The sequence below is a fragment of the Schistocerca cancellata genome, unplaced genomic scaffold (assembly GCF_023864275.1).
Source record: "Schistocerca cancellata isolate TAMUIC-IGC-003103 unplaced genomic scaffold, iqSchCanc2.1 HiC_scaffold_1000, whole genome shotgun sequence".
Lineage (NCBI taxonomy): Eukaryota > Metazoa > Arthropoda > Insecta > Orthoptera > Acrididae > Schistocerca > Schistocerca cancellata.
Window position 1 is genome coordinate 1 of NW_026047005.1, and position 13,299 is coordinate 13,299.

A 13,299-nucleotide genomic window follows, 5' to 3' on the forward strand; every position below is an offset into this window, starting at 1 on the left:
CGCGAAGGAAGAGTGCTAGGAACTCGTTGAAAATGACAAAACACTACCAATCGACAGATGTGTTCTTGAAATGCGCCAGAGCCTACTGTTACGCAGCAGTGCTAAATTCCGAAAAGTAACTAAATAAATAAATAAATAAAAAAAAACCAACCGTTCTCGTGCCATCACCCAAGTTAAGCAACAACGTTAGTATTCGGATCGGCGACTGCCTGGGACCTCTGGCTGTCTTCATATTTTGCTTTCTTGTCGCCAGCCCTGCCAGCCGTCTCTTCACGCTACCTTTCCGATGCGACAAAGATGTTTCCACAATGACTTAAATCTGTTGTAATAAACAAAAGATACGATATTAGGGAACTCAGTTTGAAGAAGCGTGTGCCAAGGAAGATTTCCAAAGTGTCTCTGGAAATAACAAAACAGTATTAAGCGGCAGAAATGTTCCGAAATACGTCCGGGCTTATTGTTTTGTAGCAGTGTACACGTGCAAATTTGTAAACAAAAATTCTGTGTCTTCTGTCCTTGGTTTCGCACCTTTCCATGGCACGGCACAGCGCTGCTCTAGTAGCTCCGAACGGCCGCCCACGGCGTCTCGGACACGCCGGTCAGGCCCGCGCCCGTCTCGCAGATGTTTCTCGTGCTTGTGCTGTCATATGGGCCGCGACCCGAGCGGCAGCGAGCGGCAGTCGAGCAAAGTCGGGACAAGTCGGGACGGGAGGGGGGACAGGCGCGAATGCAAATGCACCGCGCAAATTACGCATAAATCTGGAAGCGCGGCGTGTGTCAGGCAGGTGAGAAAGCTTCCGTCGGTCCAGCAGGACACTGCAACACCCCGCGCAGTCCCCCCGCCGCCCGGCCGCGCGCAAGCCCTGCGCCGGATAACAGGAACAAGGCGCGTCGCCAGTGGGTGTCGGAGGCCGCACGCACCAAACGAATGACAGGCGGTGCATCGAGCAGCTGTGTTGTGCGTCTCACCTACGTTCGGCAGTCGCCTATGAGACGCCGAGGCGAGCGCGCACTCCGCGCCACCTTCCAGGTGGAAAGACGCGCTTTGCGTCAAATGTGCCACGGAAAGCGGCGATTGCGTGTGTTGGGAGAAGAGGCGAATGCTTCTTCGGTGGTGCGGCTACATTATAAGGACGCCAACGGCAGTACCATGTTGACTACACCGGTTCTCGTCCGATCACCGAAGTTAAGCAACATCGGGCGCGGTTAGTACTTGGATGGGTGACCGCCTGGGAACACCGCGTGCTGATGGCTCTTTCTCATTTTTACGTCGCTACACCTGCCAGGCCTCTTTTCATAATAACTTTCAGGTGTCGACAAAGATGCTTCCACAAGCATTTTAAAGTACTGTATTAAACGTAAGATACGAAATTACGGTAATGAACTCGGTTTGAGTAAGAATGCGCGAAGGAAGAGTGCTAGGAACTCGTTGAAAATGACAAAACACTACCAATCGACAGATGTGTTCTTGAAATGCGCCAGAGCCTACTGTTACGCAGCAGTGCTAAATTCCGAAAAGTAACTAAATAAATAAATAAATAAAAAAAAACCAACCGTTCTCGTGCCATCACCCAAGTTAAGCAACAACGTTAGTATTCGGATCGGCGACTGCCTGGGACCTCTGGCTGTCTTCATATTTTGCTTTCTTGTCGCCAGCCCTGCCAGCCGTCTCTTCACGCTACCTTTCCGATGCGACAAAGATGTTTCCACAATGACTTAAATCTGTTGTAATAAACAAAAGATACGATATTAGGGAACTCAGTTTGAAGAAGCGTGTGCCAAGGAAGATTTCCAAAGTGTCTCTGGAAATAACAAAACAGTATTAAGCGGCAGAAATGTTCCGAAATACGTCCGGGCTTATTGTTTTGTAGCAGTGTACACGTGCAAATTTGTAAACAAAAATTCTGTGTCTTCTGTCCTTGGTTTCGCACCTTTCCATGGCACGGCACAGCGCTGCTCTAGTAGCTCCGAACGGCCGCCCACGGCGTCTCGGACACGCCGGTCAGGCCCGCGCCCGTCTCGCAGATGTTTCTCGTGCTTGTGCTGTCATATGGGCCGCGACCCGAGCGGCAGCGAGCGGCAGTCGAGCAAAGTCGGGACAAGTCGGGACGGGAGGGGGGACAGGCGCGAATGCAAATGCACCGCGCAAATTACGCATAAATCTGGAAGCGCGGCGTGTGTCAGGCAGGTGAGAAAGCTTCCGTCGGTCCAGCAGGACACTGCAACACCCCGCGCAGTCCCCCCGCCGCCCGGCCGCGCGCAAGCCCTGCGCCGGATAACAGGAACAAGGCGCGTCGCCAGTGGGTGTCGGAGGCCGCACGCACCAAACGAATGACAGGCGGTGCATCGAGCAGCTGTGTTGTGCGTCTCACCTACGTTCGGCAGTCGCCTATGAGACGCCGAGGCGAGCGCGCACTCCGCGCCACCTTCCAGGTGGAAAGACGCGCTTTGCGTCAAATGTGCCACGGAAAGCGGCGATTGCGTGTGTTGGGAGAAGAGGCGAATGCTTCTTCGGTGGTGCGGCTACAGTATAAGGACGCCAACGGCAGTACCATGTTGACTACACCGGTTCTCGTCCGATCACCGAAGTTAAGCAACATCGGGCGCGGTTAGTACTTGGATGGGTGACCGCCTGGGAACACCGCGTGCTGATGGCTCTTTCTCATTTTTACGTCGCTACACCTGCCAGGCCTCTTTTCATAATAACTTTCAGGTGTCGACAAAGATGCTTCCACAAGCATTTTAAAGTACTGTATTAAACGTAAGATACGAAATTACGGTAATGAACTCGGTTTGAGTAAGAATGCGCGAAGGAAGAGTGCTAGGAACTCGTTGAAAATGACAAAACACTACCAATCGACAGATGTGTTCTTGAAATGCGCCAGAGCCTACTGTTACGCAGCAGTGCTAAATTCCGAAAAGTAACTAAATAAATAAATAAATAAAAAAAAACCAACCGTTCTCGTGCCATCACCCAAGTTAAGCAACAACGTTAGTATTCGGATCGGCGACTGCCTGGGACCTCTGGCTGTCTTCATATTTTGCTTTCTTGTCGCCAGCCCTGCCAGCCGTCTCTTCACGCTACCTTTCGATGCGACAAAGATGTTTCCACAATGACTTAAATCTGTTGTAATAAACAAAAGATACGATATTAGGGAACTCAGTTTGAAGAAGCGTGTGCCAAGGAAGATTTCCAAAGTGTCTCTGGAAATAACAAAACAGTATTAAGCGGCAGAAATGTTCCGAAATACGTCCGGGCTTATTGTTTTGTAGCAGTGTACACGTGCAAATTTGTAAACAAAAATTCTGTGTCTTCTGTCCTTGGTTTCGCACCTTTCCATGGCACGGCACAGCGCTGCTCTAGTAGCTCCGAACGGCCGCCCACGGCGTCTCGGACACGCCGGTCAGGCCCGCGCCCGTCTCGCAGATGTTTCTCGTGCTTGTGCTGTCATATGGGCCGCGACCCGAGCGGCAGCGAGCGGCAGTCGAGCAAAGTCGGGACAAGTCGGGACGGGAGGGGGGACAGGCGCGAATGCAAATGCACCGCGCAAATTACGCATAAATCTGGAAGCGCGGCGTGTGTCAGGCAGGTGAGAAAGCTTCCGTCGGTCCAGCAGGACACTGCAACACCCCGCGCAGTCCCCCCGCCGCCCGGCCGCGCGCAAGCCCTGCGCCGGATAACAGGAACAAGGCGCGTCGCCAGTGGGTGTCGGAGGCCGCACGCACCAAACGAATGACAGGCGGTGCATCGAGCAGCTGTGTTGTGCGTCTCACCTACGTTCGGCAGTCGCCTATGAGACGCCGAGGCGAGCGCGCACTCCGCGCCACCTTCCAGGTGGAAAGACGCGCTTTGCGTCAAATGTGCCACGGAAAGCGGCGATTGCGTGTGTTGGGAGAAGAGGCGAATGCTTCTTCGGTGGTGCGGCTACAGTATAAGGACGCCAACGGCAGTACCATGTTGACTACACCGGTTCTCGTCCGATCACCGAAGTTAAGCAACATCGGGCGCGGTTAGTACTTGGATGGGTGACCGCCTGGGAACACCGCGTGCTGATGGCTCTTTCTCATTTTTACGTCGCTACACCTGCCAGGCCTCTTTTCATAATAACTTTCAGGTGTCGACAAAGATGCTTCCACAAGCATTTTAAAGTACTGTATTAAACGTAAGATACGAAATTACGGTAATGAACTCGGTTTGAGTAAGAATGCGCGAAGGAAGAGTGCTAGGAACTCGTTGAAAATGACAAAACACTACCAATCGACAGATGTGTTCTTGAAATGCGCCAGAGCCTACTGTTACGCAGCAGTGCTAAATTCCGAAAAGTAACTAAATAAATAAATAAATAAAAAAAAACCAACCGTTCTCGTGCCATCACCCAAGTTAAGCAACAACGTTAGTATTCGGATCGGCGACTGCCTGGGACCTCTGGCTGTCTTCATATTTTGCTTTCTTGTCGCCAGCCCTGCCAGCCGTCTCTTCACGCTACCTTTCCGATGCGACAAAGATGTTTCCACAATGACTTAAATCTGTTGTAATAAACAAAAGATACGATATTAGGGAACTCAGTTTGAAGAAGCGTGTGCCAAGGAAGATTTCCAAAGTGTCTCTGGAAATAACAAAACAGTATTAAGCGGCAGAAATGTTCCGAAATACGTCCGGGCTTATTGTTTTGTAGCAGTGTACACGTGCAAATTTGTAAACAAAAATTCTGTGTCTTCTGTCCTTGGTTTCGCACCTTTCCATGGCACGGCACAGCGCTGCTCTAGTAGCTCCGAACGGCCGCCCACGGCGTCTCGGACACGCCGGTCAGGCCCGCGCCCGTCTCGCAGATGTTTCTCGTGCTTGTGCTGTCATATGGGCCGCGACCCGAGCGGCAGCGAGCGGCAGTCGAGCAAAGTCGGGACAAGTCGGGACGGGAGGGGGGACAGGCGCGAATGCAAATGCACCGCGCAAATTACGCATAAATCTGGAAGCGCGGCGTGTGTCAGGCAGGTGAGAAAGCTTCCGTCGGTCCAGCAGGACACTGCAACACCCCGCGCAGTCCCCCCGCCGCCCGGCCGCGCGCAAGCCCTGCGCCGGATAACAGGAACAAGGCGCGTCGCCAGTGGGTGTCGGAGGCCGCACGCACCAAACGAATGACAGGCGGTGCATCGAGCAGCTGTGTTGTGCGTCTCACCTACGTTCGGCAGTCGCCTATGAGACGCCGAGGCGAGCGCGCACTCCGCGCCACCTTCCAGGTGGAAAGACGCGCTTTGCGTCAAATGTGCCACGGAAAGCGGCGATTGCGTGTGTTGGGAGAAGAGGCGAATGCTTCTTCGGTGGTGCGGCTACAGTATAAGGACGCCAACGGCAGTACCATGTTGACTACACCGGTTCTCGTCCGATCACCGAAGTTAAGCAACATCGGGCGCGGTTAGTACTTGGATGGGTGACCGCCTGGGAACACCGCGTGCTGATGGCTCTTTCTCATTTTTACGTCGCTACACCTGCCAGGCCTCTTTTCATAATAACTTTCAGGTGTCGACAAAGATGCTTCCACAAGCATTTTAAAGTACTGTATTAAACGTAAGATACGAAATTACGGTAATGAACTCGGTTTGAGTAAGAATGCGCGAAGGAAGAGTGCTAGGAACTCGTTGAAAATGACAAAACACTACCAATCGACAGATGTGTTCTTGAAATGCGCCAGAGCCTACTGTTACGCAGCAGTGCTAAATTCCGAAAAGTAACTAAATAAATAAATAAATAAAAAAAAACCAACCGTTCTCGTGCCATCACCCAAGTTAAGCAACAACGTTAGTATTCGGATCGGCGACTGCCTGGGACCTCTGGCTGTCTTCATATTTTGCTTTCTTGTCGCCAGCCCTGCCAGCCGTCTCTTCACGCTACCTTTCCGATGCGACAAAGATGTTTCCACAATGACTTAAATCTGTTGTAATAAACAAAAGATACGATATTAGGGAACTCAGTTTGAAGAAGCGTGTGCCAAGGAAGATTTCCAAAGTGTCTCTGGAAATAACAAAACAGTATTAAGCGGCAGAAATGTTCCGAAATACGTCCGGGCTTATTGTTTTGTAGCAGTGTACACGTGCAAATTTGTAAACAAAAATTCTGTGTCTTCTGTCCTTGGTTTCGCACCTTTCCATGGCACGGCACAGCGCTGCTCTAGTAGCTCCGAACGGCCGCCCACGGCGTCTCGGACACGCCGGTCAGGCCCGCGCCCGTCTCGCAGATGTTTCTCGTGCTTGTGCTGTCATATGGGCCGCGACCCGAGCGGCAGCGAGCGGCAGTCGAGCAAAGTCGGGACAAGTCGGGACGGGAGGGGGGACAGGCGCGAATGCAAATGCACCGCGCAAATTACGCATAAATCTGGAAGCGCGGCGTGTGTCAGGCAGGTGAGAAAGCTTCCGTCGGTCCAGCAGGACACTGCAACACCCCGCGCAGTCCCCCCGCCGCCCGGCCGCGCGCAAGCCCTGCGCCGGATAACAGGAACAAGGCGCGTCGCCAGTGGGTGTCGGAGGCCGCACGCACCAAACGAATGACAGGCGGTGCATCGAGCAGCTGTGTTGTGCGTCTCACCTACGTTCGGCAGTCGCCTATGAGACGCCGAGGCGAGCGCGCACTCCGCGCCACCTTCCAGGTGGAAAGACGCGCTTTGCGTCAAATGTGCCACGGAAAGCGGCGATTGCGTGTGTTGGGAGAAGAGGCGAATGCTTCTTCGGTGGTGCGGCTACAGTATAAGGACGCCAACGGCAGTACCATGTTGACTACACCGGTTCTCGTCCGATCACCGAAGTTAAGCAACATCGGGCGCGGTTAGTACTTGGATGGGTGACCGCCTGGGAACACCGCGTGCTGATGGCTCTTTCTCATTTTTACGTCGCTACACCTGCCAGGCCTCTTTTCATAATAACTTTCAGGTGTCGACAAAGATGCTTCCACAAGCATTTTAAAGTACTGTATTAAACGTAAGATACGAAATTACGGTAATGAACTCGGTTTGAGTAAGAATGCGCGAAGGAAGAGTGCTAGGAACTCGTTGAAAATGACAAAACACTACCAATCGACAGATGTGTTCTTGAAATGCGCCAGAGCCTACTGTTACGCAGCAGTGCTAAATTCCGAAAAGTAACTAAATAAATAAATAAATAAAAAAAAACCAACCGTTCTCGTGCCATCACCCAAGTTAAGCAACAACGTTAGTATTCGGATCGGCGACTGCCTGGGACCTCTGGCTGTCTTCATATTTTGCTTTCTTGTCGCCAGCCCTGCCAGCCGTCTCTTCACGCTACCTTTCCGATGCGACAAAGATGTTTCCACAATGACTTAAATCTGTTGTAATAAACAAAAGATACGATATTAGGGAACTCAGTTTGAAGAAGCGTGTGCCAAGGAAGATTTCCAAAGTGTCTCTGGAAATAACAAAACAGTATTAAGCGGCAGAAATGTTCCGAAATACGTCCGGGCTTATTGTTTTGTAGCAGTGTACACGTGCAAATTTGTAAACAAAAATTCTGTGTCTTCTGTCCTTGGTTTCGCACCTTTCCATGGCACGGCACAGCGCTGCTCTAGTAGCTCCGAACGGCCGCCCACGGCGTCTCGGACACGCCGGTCAGGCCCGCGCCCGTCTCGCAGATGTTTCTCGTGCTTGTGCTGTCATATGGGCCGCGACCCGAGCGGCAGCGAGCGGCAGTCGAGCAAAGTCGGGACAAGTCGGGACGGGAGGGGGGACAGGCGCGAATGCAAATGCACCGCGCAAATTACGCATAAATCTGGAAGCGCGGCGTGTGTCAGGCAGGTGAGAAAGCTTCCGTCGGTCCAGCAGGACACTGCAACACCCCGCGCAGTCCCCCCGCCGCCCGGCCGCGCGCAAGCCCTGCGCCGGATAACAGGAACAAGGCGCGTCGCCAGTGGGTGTCGGAGGCCGCACGCACCAAACGAATGACAGGCGGTGCATCGAGCAGCTGTGTTGTGCGTCTCACCTACGTTCGGCAGTCGCCTATGAGACGCCGAGGCGAGCGCGCACTCCGCGCCACCTTCCAGGTGGAAAGACGCGCTTTGCGTCAAATGTGCCACGGAAAGCGGCGATTGCGTGTGTTGGGAGAAGAGGCGAATGCTTCTTCGGTGGTGCGGCTACATTATAAGGACGCCAACGGCAGTACCATGTTGACTACACCGGTTCTCGTCCGATCACCGAAGTTAAGCAACATCGGGCGCGGTTAGTACTTGGATGGGTGACCGCCTGGGAACACCGCGTGCTGATGGCTCTTTCTCATTTTTACGTCGCTACACCTGCCAGGCCTCTTTTCATAATAACTTTCAGGTGTCGACAAAGATGCTTCCACAAGCATTTTAAAGTACTGTATTAAACGTAAGATACGAAATTACGGTAATGAACTCGGTTTGAGTAAGAATGCGCGAAGGAAGAGTGCTAGGAACTCGTTGAAAATGACAAAACACTACCAATCGACAGATGTGTTCTTGAAATGCGCCAGAGCCTACTGTTACGCAGCAGTGCTAAATTCCGAAAAGTAACTAAATAAATAAATAAATAAAAAAAAACCAACCGTTCTCGTGCCATCACCCAAGTTAAGCAACAACGTTAGTATTCGGATCGGCGACTGCCTGGGACCTCTGGCTGTCTTCATATTTTGCTTTCTTGTCGCCAGCCCTGCCAGCCGTCTCTTCACGCTACCTTTCCGATGCGACAAAGATGTTTCCACAATGACTTAAATCTGTTGTAATAAACAAAAGATACGATATTAGGGAACTCAGTTTGAAGAAGCGTGTGCCAAGGAAGATTTCCAAAGTGTCTCTGGAAATAACAAAACAGTATTAAGCGGCAGAAATGTTCCGAAATACGTCCGGGCTTATTGTTTTGTAGCAGTGTACACGTGCAAATTTGTAAACAAAAATTCTGTGTCTTCTGTCCTTGGTTTCGCACCTTTCCATGGCACGGCACAGCGCTGCTCTAGTAGCTCCGAACGGCCGCCCACGGCGTCTCGGACACGCCGGTCAGGCCCGCGCCCGTCTCGCAGATGTTTCTCGTGCTTGTGCTGTCATATGGGCCGCGACCCGAGCGGCAGCGAGCGGCAGTCGAGCAAAGTCGGGACAAGTCGGGACGGGAGGGGGGACAGGCGCGAATGCAAATGCACCGCGCAAATTACGCATAAATCTGGAAGCGCGGCGTGTGTCAGGCAGGTGAGAAAGCTTCCGTCGGTCCAGCAGGACACTGCAACACCCCGCGCAGTCCCCCCGCCGCCCGGCCGCGCGCAAGCCCTGCGCCGGATAACAGGAACAAGGCGCGTCGCCAGTGGGTGTCGGAGGCCGCACGCACCAAACGAATGACAGGCGGTGCATCGAGCAGCTGTGTTGTGCGTCTCACCTACGTTCGGCAGTCGCCTATGAGACGCCGAGGCGAGCGCGCACTCCGCGCCACCTTCCAGGTGGAAAGACGCGCTTTGCGTCAAATGTGCCACGGAAAGCGGCGATTGCGTGTGTTGGGAGAAGAGGCGAATGCTTCTTCGGTGGTGCGGCTACATTATAAGGACGCCAACGGCAGTACCATGTTGACTACACCGGTTCTCGTCCGATCACCGAAGTTAAGCAACATCGGGCGCGGTTAGTACTTGGATGGGTGACCGCCTGGGAACACCGCGTGCTGATGGCTCTTTCTCATTTTTACGTCGCTACACCTGCCAGGCCTCTTTTCATAATAACTTTCAGGTGTCGACAAAGATGCTTCCACAAGCATTTTAAAGTACTGTATTAAACGTAAGATACGAAATTACGGTAATGAACTCGGTTTGAGTAAGAATGCGCGAAGGAAGAGTGCTAGGAACTCGTTGAAAATGACAAAACACTACCAATCGACAGATGTGTTCTTGAAATGCGCCAGAGCCTACTGTTACGCAGCAGTGCTAAATTCCGAAAAGTAACTAAATAAATAAATAAATAAATAAAAACCAACCGTTCTCGTGCCATCACCCAAGTTAAGCAACAACGTTAGTATTCGGATCGGCGACTGCCTGGGACCTCTGGCTGTCTTCATATTTTGCTTTCTTGTCGCCAGCCCTGCCAGCCGTCTCTTCACGCTACCTTTCCGATGCGACAAAGATGTTTCCACAATGACTTAAATCTGTTGTAATAAACAAAAGATACGATATTAGGGAACTCAGTTTGAAGAAGCGTGTGCCAAGGAAGATTTCCAAAGTGTCTCTGGAAATAACAAAACAGTATTAAGCGGCAGAAATGTTCCGAAATACGTCCGGGCTTATTGTTTTGTAGCAGTGTACACGTGCAAATTTGTAAACAAAAATTCTGTGTCTTCTGTCCTTGGTTTCGCACCTTTCCATGGCACGGCACAGCGCTGCTCTAGTAGCTCCGAACGGCCGCCCACGGCGTCTCGGACACGCCGGTCAGGCCCGCGCCCGTCTCGCAGATGTTTCTCGTGCTTGTGCTGTCATATGGGCCGCGACCCGAGCGGCAGCGAGCGGCAGTCGAGCAAAGTCGGGACAAGTCGGGACGGGAGGGGGGACAGGCGCGAATGCAAATGCACCGCGCAAATTACGCATAAATCTGGAAGCGCGGCGTGTGTCAGGCAGGTGAGAAAGCTTCCGTCGGTCCAGCAGGACACTGCAACACCCCGCGCAGTCCCCCCGCCGCCCGGCCGCGCGCAAGCCCTGCGCCGGATAACAGGAACAAGGCGCGTCGCCAGTGGGTGTCGGAGGCCGCACGCACCAAACGAATGACAGGCGGTGCATCGAGCAGCTGTGTTGTGCGTCTCACCTACGTTCGGCAGTCGCCTATGAGACGCCGAGGCGAGCGCGCACTCCGCGCCACCTTCCAGGTGGAAAGACGCGCTTTGCGTCAAATGTGCCACGGAAAGCGGCGATTGCGTGTGTTGGGAGAAGAGGCGAATGCTTCTTCGGTGGTGCGGCTACATTATAAGGACGCCAACGGCAGTACCATGTTGACTACACCGGTTCTCGTCCGATCACCGAAGTTAAGCAACATCGGGCGCGGTTAGTACTTGGATGGGTGACCGCCTGGGAACACCGCGTGCTGATGGCTCTTTCTCATTTTTACGTCGCTACACCTGCCAGGCCTCTTTTCATAATAACTTTCAGGTGTCGACAAAGATGCTTCCACAAGCATTTTAAAGTACTGTATTAAACGTAAGATACGAAATTACGGTAATGAACTCGGTTTGAGTAAGAATGCGCGAAGGAAGAGTGCTAGGAACTCGTTGAAAATGACAAAACACTACCAATCGACAGATGTGTTCTTGAAATGCGCCAGAGCCTACTGTTACGCAGCAGTGCTAAATTCCGAAAAGTAACTAAATAAATAAATAAATAAATAAAAACCAACCGTTCTCGTGCCATCACCCAAGTTAAGCAACAACGTTAGTATTCGGATCGGCGACTGCCTGGGACCTCTGGCTGTCTTCATATTTTGCTTTCTTGTCGCCAGCCCTGCCAGCCGTCTCTTCACGCTACCTTTCCGATGCGACAAAGATGTTTCCACAATGACTTAAATCTGTTGTAATAAACAAAAGATACGATATTAGGGAACTCAGTTTGAAGAAGCGTGTGCCAAGGAAGATTTCCAAAGTGTCTCTGGAAATAACAAAACAGTATTAAGCGGCAGAAATGTTCCGAAATACGTCCGGGCTTATTGTTTTGTAGCAGTGTACACGTGCAAATTTGTAAACAAAAATTCTGTGTCTTCTGTCCTTGGTTTCGCACCTTTCCATGGCACGGCACAGCGCTGCTCTAGTAGCTCCGAACGGCCGCCCACGGCGTCTCGGACACGCCGGTCAGGCCCGCGCCCGTCTCGCAGATGTTTCTCGTGCTTGTGCTGTCATATGGGCCGCGACCCGAGCGGCAGCGAGCGGCAGTCGAGCAAAGTCGGGACAAGTCGGGACGGGAGGGGGGACAGGCGCGAATGCAAATGCACCGCGCAAATTACGCATAAATCTGGAAGCGCGGCGTGTGTCAGGCAGGTGAGAAAGCTTCCGTCGGTCCAGCAGGACACTGCAACACCCCGCGCAGTCCCCCCGCCGCCCGGCCGCGCGCAAGCCCTGCGCCGGATAACAGGAACAAGGCGCGTCGCCAGTGGGTGTCGGAGGCCGCACGCACCAAACGAATGACAGGCGGTGCATCGAGCAGCTGTGTTGTGCGTCTCACCTACGTTCGGCAGTCGCCTATGAGACGCCGAGGCGAGCGCGCACTCCGCGCCACCTTCCAGGTGGAAAGACGCGCTTTGCGTCAAATGTGCCACGGAAAGCGGCGATTGCGTGTGTTGGGAGAAGAGGCGAATGCTTCTTCGGTGGTGCGGCTACATTATAAGGACGCCAACGGCAGTACCATGTTGACTACACCGGTTCTCGTCCGATCACCGAAGTTAAGCAACATCGGGCGCGGTTAGTACTTGGATGGGTGACCGCCTGGGAACACCGCGTGCTGATGGCTCTTTCTCATTTTTACGTCGCTACACCTGCCAGGCCTCTTTTCATAATAACTTTCAGGTGTCGACAAAGATGCTTCCACAAGCATTTTAAAGTACTGTATTAAACGTAAGATACGAAATTACGGTAATGAACTCGGTTTGAGTAAGAATGCGCGAAGGAAGAGTGCTAGGAACTCGTTGAAAATGACAAAACACTACCAATCGACAGATGTGTTCTTGAAATGCGCCAGAGCCTACTGTTACGCAGCAGTGCTAAATTCCGAAAAGTAACTAAATAAATAAATAAATAAATAAAAACCAACCGTTCTCGTGCCATCACCCAAGTTAAGCAACAACGTTAGTATTCGGATCGGCGACTGCCTGGGACCTCTGGCTGTCTTCATATTTTGCTTTCTTGTCGCCAGCCCTGCCAGCCGTCTCTTCACGCTACCTTTCCGATGCGACAAAGATGTTTCCACAATGACTTAAATCTGTTGTAATAAACAAAAGATACGATATTAGGGAACTCAGTTTGAAGAAGCGTGTGCCAAGGAAGATTTCCAAAGTGTCTCTGGAAATAACAAAACAGTATTAAGCGGCAGAAATGTTCCGAAATACGTCCGGGCTTATTGTTTTGTAGCAGTGTACACGTGCAAATTTGTAAACAAAAATTCTGTGTCTTCTGTCCTTGGTTTCGCACCTTTCCATGGCACGGCACAGCGCTGCTCTAGTAGCTCCGAACGGCCGCCCACGGCGTCTCGGACACGCCGGTCAGGCCCGCGCCCGTCTCGCAGATGTTTCTCGTGCTTGTGCTGTCATATGGGCCGCGACCCGAGCGGCAGCGA

General features: G+C 52.3%; 9 non-coding genes across 9 annotated transcripts; all 9 read left to right on the forward strand.

The window, feature by feature from the left end:
* The first annotated feature begins 1,135 nt into the window (after positions 1-1,135).
* Positions 1,136-1,254, forward strand: LOC126150765 (5S ribosomal RNA). The gene has a single exon (XR_007531625.1). It is a non-coding gene; the product is annotated as a 5S ribosomal RNA (ribosomal RNA).
* Positions 1,255-2,538: 1,284 nt separating this feature from the next.
* On the forward strand, positions 2,539-2,657 carry LOC126150766 (5S ribosomal RNA). Its single transcript, XR_007531626.1, has one exon. It is a non-coding gene; the product is annotated as a 5S ribosomal RNA (ribosomal RNA).
* A 1,283-nt stretch (positions 2,658-3,940) lies between these two features.
* LOC126150767 (5S ribosomal RNA) lies at positions 3,941-4,059 on the forward strand. Its single transcript, XR_007531627.1, has one exon. It is a non-coding gene; the product is annotated as a 5S ribosomal RNA (ribosomal RNA).
* A 1,284-nt stretch (positions 4,060-5,343) lies between these two features.
* Positions 5,344-5,462, forward strand: LOC126150769 (5S ribosomal RNA). Its single transcript, XR_007531628.1, has one exon. It is a non-coding gene; the product is annotated as a 5S ribosomal RNA (ribosomal RNA).
* Positions 5,463-6,746: 1,284 nt separating this feature from the next.
* Positions 6,747-6,865, forward strand: LOC126150770 (5S ribosomal RNA). The gene has a single exon (XR_007531629.1). It is a non-coding gene; the product is annotated as a 5S ribosomal RNA (ribosomal RNA).
* A 1,284-nt stretch (positions 6,866-8,149) lies between these two features.
* Positions 8,150-8,268, forward strand: LOC126150771 (5S ribosomal RNA). Its single transcript, XR_007531630.1, has one exon. It is a non-coding gene; the product is annotated as a 5S ribosomal RNA (ribosomal RNA).
* A 1,284-nt stretch (positions 8,269-9,552) lies between these two features.
* Positions 9,553-9,671, forward strand: LOC126150772 (5S ribosomal RNA). The gene has a single exon (XR_007531631.1). It is a non-coding gene; the product is annotated as a 5S ribosomal RNA (ribosomal RNA).
* A 1,284-nt stretch (positions 9,672-10,955) lies between these two features.
* Positions 10,956-11,074, forward strand: LOC126150773 (5S ribosomal RNA). Its single transcript, XR_007531632.1, has one exon. It is a non-coding gene; the product is annotated as a 5S ribosomal RNA (ribosomal RNA).
* Positions 11,075-12,358: 1,284 nt separating this feature from the next.
* On the forward strand, positions 12,359-12,477 carry LOC126150774 (5S ribosomal RNA). Its single transcript, XR_007531633.1, has one exon. It is a non-coding gene; the product is annotated as a 5S ribosomal RNA (ribosomal RNA).
* Positions 12,478-13,299: the final 822 nt, after the last annotated feature.